This window comes from Colobus angolensis, unplaced genomic scaffold (genome assembly GCF_000951035.1).
Source record: "Colobus angolensis palliatus isolate OR3802 unplaced genomic scaffold, Cang.pa_1.0 Scaffold128, whole genome shotgun sequence".
Taxonomy (NCBI): domain Eukaryota; kingdom Metazoa; phylum Chordata; class Mammalia; order Primates; family Cercopithecidae; genus Colobus; species Colobus angolensis.
The window spans coordinates 1,698,430-1,704,346 of NW_012114030.1; positions in this window are offsets into that span (position 1 = coordinate 1,698,430).

The window sequence follows — 5,917 nt, forward strand, 5'->3', positions numbered from 1 at the left end:
TTTCATAATGTTCAAGTTGCTATCTATAGTGCAGTTAAGGGGAACTATGATCTTGTAACCAGGTCTACATGATTCTGGAAGAGCAGGCACCAGACAACTAAGAGGAAGCAGATCAGGGGCAGCTGACCTCATGGTCGACGCTGGGTGTGCTGCAAGCCTGACTTGTTTCCATTTCTCCTCTCTGTTCTCTGATTAATTTCATGAGGTTTACAGGGACGGTCTCATTTTCCCATCATCAAGCCTCCAGGTACATGTAAAATCTGCCATGAGGAAGTTGATTTTCTTCCTGCTTAGGGTGATACCTTCGTGACGCTGCTAGGCACACTCATGACAACGCAGCGCCATCATCCTGGAGTAAACGCAGTGCTCCCAGGAGGGTGCCTAACTGCTCTGGAGATAGGGAGATGAAGGCACACTTCCTGGAGGAGGTGAAGCTTGTTTTCTAATTCCTTTATTTTTAAATTTTTTATTTATTTTTTTAATTTTAATTTTCTTTTCTTTTTTCTTTTTTTTTTTTGAGATGGAGTCTTGCTCCGTCACCCAGGCTAGAGTGCAGTGGTGTGATCTTGGCTCACTGCAACCTCTGTATCACCGGTTCAAGTGATTCTCCTGTCTCAGCCTCCTGAGTAGCTGGGATCACAGGCATGCACCATTACACCCAGCTAATTTTTGTATTTTTAGTAGAGACAGAGTTTCATCATGTTGGCCAGACTGATTTCGAACTCCTGACCTCAAGTCATCCGCCCGCCTCGGCTTCCCAAAGTGCTAGGATTACAGGCGTGACCCATCGCGCCCAGCCTGTTTGTTTATTTTTGAGACAGGTTCTCACTCTGTCATCCAGGCTGTATACAGTGAAGCAATCTCGCTCACTGCAGCCTCGACCCCTAGGGCTCAAGGGATCCTCCCACCTCAGCCTCCCAAGTAGCTGGGACTTTAGGCATGCACCGCCATGCCCAGCTAATTTTACTTTTTGTAGAGATGAGGTCTCCCTGTGTTGCCGAGACTGGTCTGGAACTCCTGGGGTAAAATGATCCTCTTACTTTGGGCTCCCAAATTGCTGGGATTACAGGCATGAGCCACCACGCCAGGCCTGGAGGCAAAGTTTGAATAAGAATGGCTGTTTGTGGGCCAGGTGCAAAGGCCCAGCACTTTGGGAGGCTAAGGCAGGAGGATTGCTTGAGCCCAGGAATTCAAGACCAGCCTGGGCAACACAGCAAGATCTCATCTTTACAAAAAAAAAAAAATCCAAAAATTAGCCAGGCAGGGTGGTGCATGCCTGTAGCTCCAAGTACTCAGGAGGCTGAGGCAGAAGGATGACTTGAGCCCGGGAGGTTGAAGCTATAGTGAGCCGTGATCGCACCACCGCACTCCAGCCTGGGCAACAGAGCGAGACTTCCTCTCTGTTGGATAGCCTGAGGGATGTGCGAAGTCACTAGCTCAAAGGAACAGAAGCTTCCTAGGCTAAAGGCAGGATATGTAATTAAGGCGGATTGGACACTGCTGTGTTCCAAGAGGACACAAGAAATCTAAATGAAATTAAACAAAATATATCCATATGATCTCACAATCCCATTCCAGATAAAAATGTCAAATCTTGCAGCTGCATTTGGATGTTTTCTTGGCTGTGTGATATCATCGTTTTAAATGTCAATGGATGCTGTCTTATTTTTTTATTTTTTATTTTTTGAGACAGAGTTTCGCTCTTGTTGCCCAGGCTAGAGTGCAATGGCGCAATCTCGGCTCGCTGCAACCTCCACTTCCTGTGTTCAAGCGATTCTCTTGCCTCAGTCTCCCTAGTAGCTGGGATTATAGGCAGATGCCATGATGCCTAGTTAATTTTTGTATTTTTGGTAGAGACGGGGTTTCACCATGTTGGTCAGGCTGGTTTCGAACTCCTAACTTCAGGTGATCCGCCCACCTCAGCCTCCCAAAGTGCTGGGATTACGGGCGTGAGCCACCACACCTGGCTGGATGCTGTCTTTAATGGGTGGTTTGGCAACATTGATAAGATTTTGAAATGCCCATATCCCCCTGATATTGCAGTTCCACTTTCAGGAGTCTCTCCTACAAAAATCCTCCAAGCGGTGAGTAAAGAGACAGGTACAAGGAAGTTCACTTCTTTGCAGTAGTGAAAAACAGGAAACCCAGCCTGGGCAACATAGCGAGACCCCATCTCTTAAAAAAAAAAAGGCCTGGCATGGTGGTGTGTACCTGTAATCCCAGCTACTCAGGAGGATGAGGTAGGAGGATCGCTTGAGCCATGATGGTGCTATTGCACTCCAGCCTGGGTGACAGAGCAAGACGCTGTCTCTAAAAAAACAAAAAATGGGAAACAACCTAAATGTCCATCAGTAGGTGACTGATCAGTTTCCTTCTGTGAAACACTAGCCATTCAATACTCTTTAGAGAGAGTCTGTATCTCTATCTCTGATGAGGAAGGTGTCCATAATACATTGTTAATGAAAAACACAGGTTGCAGAACATCATGTACACTACAAATTATATTTTGCATTAAATATATAGATAACTATGAGTAATACACAGTTTTCACCATAATAGAGATGTGACACTTTTCTCCTGACAACTAAAATAGACAGATAGCCAGATAAAACACAGTAGTAGAAAAATCTAGAATAAGGCCAGATGCGGTGGCTCATGCCTGTAATGCCAGCACTTTGGGAGGCCAAGGCGTGTGGATCACCTGAGGTCAACAGTTCGAGATCAGCTCGACTAACGTGGTGAAACCCCATCTCTACTAAAAATACAAAATTAGCCGGGCTCTAATCCCAGCTACTTGGGAGGCTGAGGCCGGAGAATTGTTCGAGTCCTGGAGGTGGAGGTTACAGTGAGCTGAAATTGCGCCATTGCACTCCAGCCTGGGCAACAAGAGTGAAACTCCGTCTGGAAAAAAAAAAAGAAGAAGAAGGAAAGGAAAGGAGAGGAAAGGAGGAAAGGAAGAAAGGAAAAGGAAGGAAGGAAGGAGAGAGAAGGAAAGAAAGAAAGAGAAAGGAAGAAAGGAAGGAGAAAGGAAGGAAAGGAAGAAAGAGAGAGAATGGAAAAATCTAGAATAATAAATTATATTACTGATGTCTTCTAAGAGCTCAGCAAATCCGATCCCATTTAACAGAAGAGGAAAGTAAAGACCAGAGAGGCATGCATTCTCTAGTCTACAAATGTTTAGGGTACTAACGATGTGCCAGACACTGGCTTGGTGCTGAGGCTATAAAACTAAACATGGGGCTGCGCGCGGTGGCTCATGCCTGTAATCCCAGCACTTTGAGAGGCCGAGGCGGGTGGATCACCTGAGGTCAGGAGTTCGAGACCAGGGTGGCCAACATGGTGAAACCTGGTCTCTACTAAAAATACAAAAAATTAGCCAGCATGGTAGCAGGCACCTGTAATCCCAGCTACTTAAGAGGCTGAGGCAGAAGAATCACTTGAACTCGGGAGGCGGAGGTTGCAGTAAGCCGAGATGGCGCCATCACACTCCAGCCTGGGCAACAAGAGTGAAACTCCATCTCAAAAAATAAAAATAATAAATATAAACTTGGGCCAGGCACAGTGGCTCTTTCCTGTAATCCCAGCATTTGGGAGGCCGAGGTGGGAGGACTGCTTGAGGCCAGGAGTTTCAGATCAGCCTAGGCAACAAAGCAAGACCTTGTCTCAACAAAAAATGAAAAATAATTTTTTTTTTTTTTTTTAAGATGGAGTCTCACTCTCACCCAGGCTGGAGAGCAGTGGCAGGATCTCAGCTCACTGCAACCTCTGCCTCCCGGGTTCAAGCAGTTCTCTGACCTCAGCCTCCCAAGTAGCTGGGATTACAGGTGTCCGCCATGGTGCCCAGCTAATTTTTGTATTTTTAGTAGAGACGAGGTTTCACCATATTGGTCAGGCTGGTCTCGAACTCTTGACCTCAGGTGATCCACCTGCCTCAGCCTCCCAAAGTGCTGGGATTACAGGCACGAGCCACTGTGCCCGGCCAAAAAATAAATTATTAATAGCTGGGTGCAGTGGTACGCTCCTAGTCCCAGCTACTTGGGAGGCTAAGGTGGGAAGATGACTTGAGGCCAGGAGTTTGAGCCATGATCATACCACTGCACTCCAGCATGGGCATCAGAGTGAGACCCTATCTCTAAAAAATAAAAATAAAGTAAACAAAACACAGTACCTATTGTCAAGGAGTTCACAGCAGAGTGGATGTCAGTGTGCCACGAGCAGGACATTATCATACAGCTTAATGAGTAACGAGAAAAACATGTTCAAGCTGCAATGCGTACCTAATCTAGGCTTGGGAACAACTCCCAGAGAAGGTCATGTGTGAGCTTTCAGACCTGGAAAGAATAAACAGAAGTCATATTAGGAGGTCAGGGAACAGTGTCCCAGGAAGGCCAAGGTGAGAGAGGACACAATGCATTTAGTTAACCAAAGGATTTGGAGTACAAGGGAATTTTAGTCCTGAATTTAGGGGACAATAGCTTCCTGACTCCCAGTTCGGTACTGTTTTCAAAATACTTCCTGTCGGCCAGGCATGGTGGCTCACGACTGTAATCCCAGCACTTTGGGAGGCTGTGGCGGGCGGATCACCTGAGGTCAGCAGTTCAAGACCAGCCTGGCCAACATGGTGAAACCCTGTCTCTACTACAATTACAAGAATTAGCCGGATGTGGTGGTACATGCCTGTAATCCCAGCTACTCGGGAGGCTTAGGCAGGAGAATGGTCTGAGCCCAGGAGGTGGAGGTTGCAATGAGCCATTGCACTCAAGCCTGAGCGACAGAGCAAGACTCTGTCTCAAAAATAAACAAAAACACAACAACAAAAAAACTTCCTGTCTCTTTAGGTCTATTGACAAGTATGTGATGATTCAGCACATACATCAATACTCTTGCACAGAAAAAAAGGAAACAGCTGGACCTAGTGCTGTAATCCCTGCAATTTGCGAGGCAAAGGCAGGCGAATGGCTCGACCCCAGGAGTTCGAGACCAGGCTGGGCAACATGGCGAAATTCCCATCTCTACAGAAAACACAAAAGTTAGCCAGGTGTGGTGGCTCATGCCTGTGGTCCCAGCTACTCAGATGGCTGACACCAGAGGATCACCTGAGCCTGGGGAGGTCACAGCTGCAGTGAGTGGTGATTGTGCCCCTGCACTCCATCCAGCCTGAGCAACAGAGTGAGATCCTGTCTCAAAACAAAATAAAAAAAAATTTTTTTTTTAAAAAAGAAGGAAAGAAAAGGGGAATATGCATGGCTTGTGCTTACCAGGTGTAGACATAAAGATTTTTCCAAACCCTCTTGCTTAAAATGTATCTTTAAAGAAACAGTTACTTCATAGTATAGATTTTCCTTCAAGCTAAAATGTTTATAGCAATTGGGTCATGCCATAAAGCTCTTAAATATCTGGAAAGAATTTTAAGGGAGCATTTTGGGACAGGGCAGTGGGAGCAGTCCCCCACCCTGGTCCAGGCTGTCTGTAAAGAACTTAATCATTAAACTCATCCAAATCATTCTGCCTTTTATTATCACTATCAATTCCCAACAATGTCAGTAATAAAATATGCCTCCCTGCCACTGCGAACTGCTCCTAGGGACTCCTCCTTACCTCTTAGTACTGTTAAAAAAAAAACGAGGCCAGGCATGGTGGCTCACGCTGTAATCCCAGCACCTTGGGAGGCTGAGGAGGGCGGACTGGTTGAGCCCAGGAGTTTGAGAACAGCCTGGGCCACATGGCAAGACCTCGTCTATACAAAAAATACAAAAATTAAGACCAGGAGTGGTGGCTCATACCTGTAATCCCCACACTTTGGGAGGCTGAGGCAGGCAGATCACTTGAGGTCAGGAGTTTCAGACCAGTCTGGGCAACATAGTGAAACCCCTGTCTCTACTAAAAATACAAAAACTAGCCCAGCATGGTGGTAGGT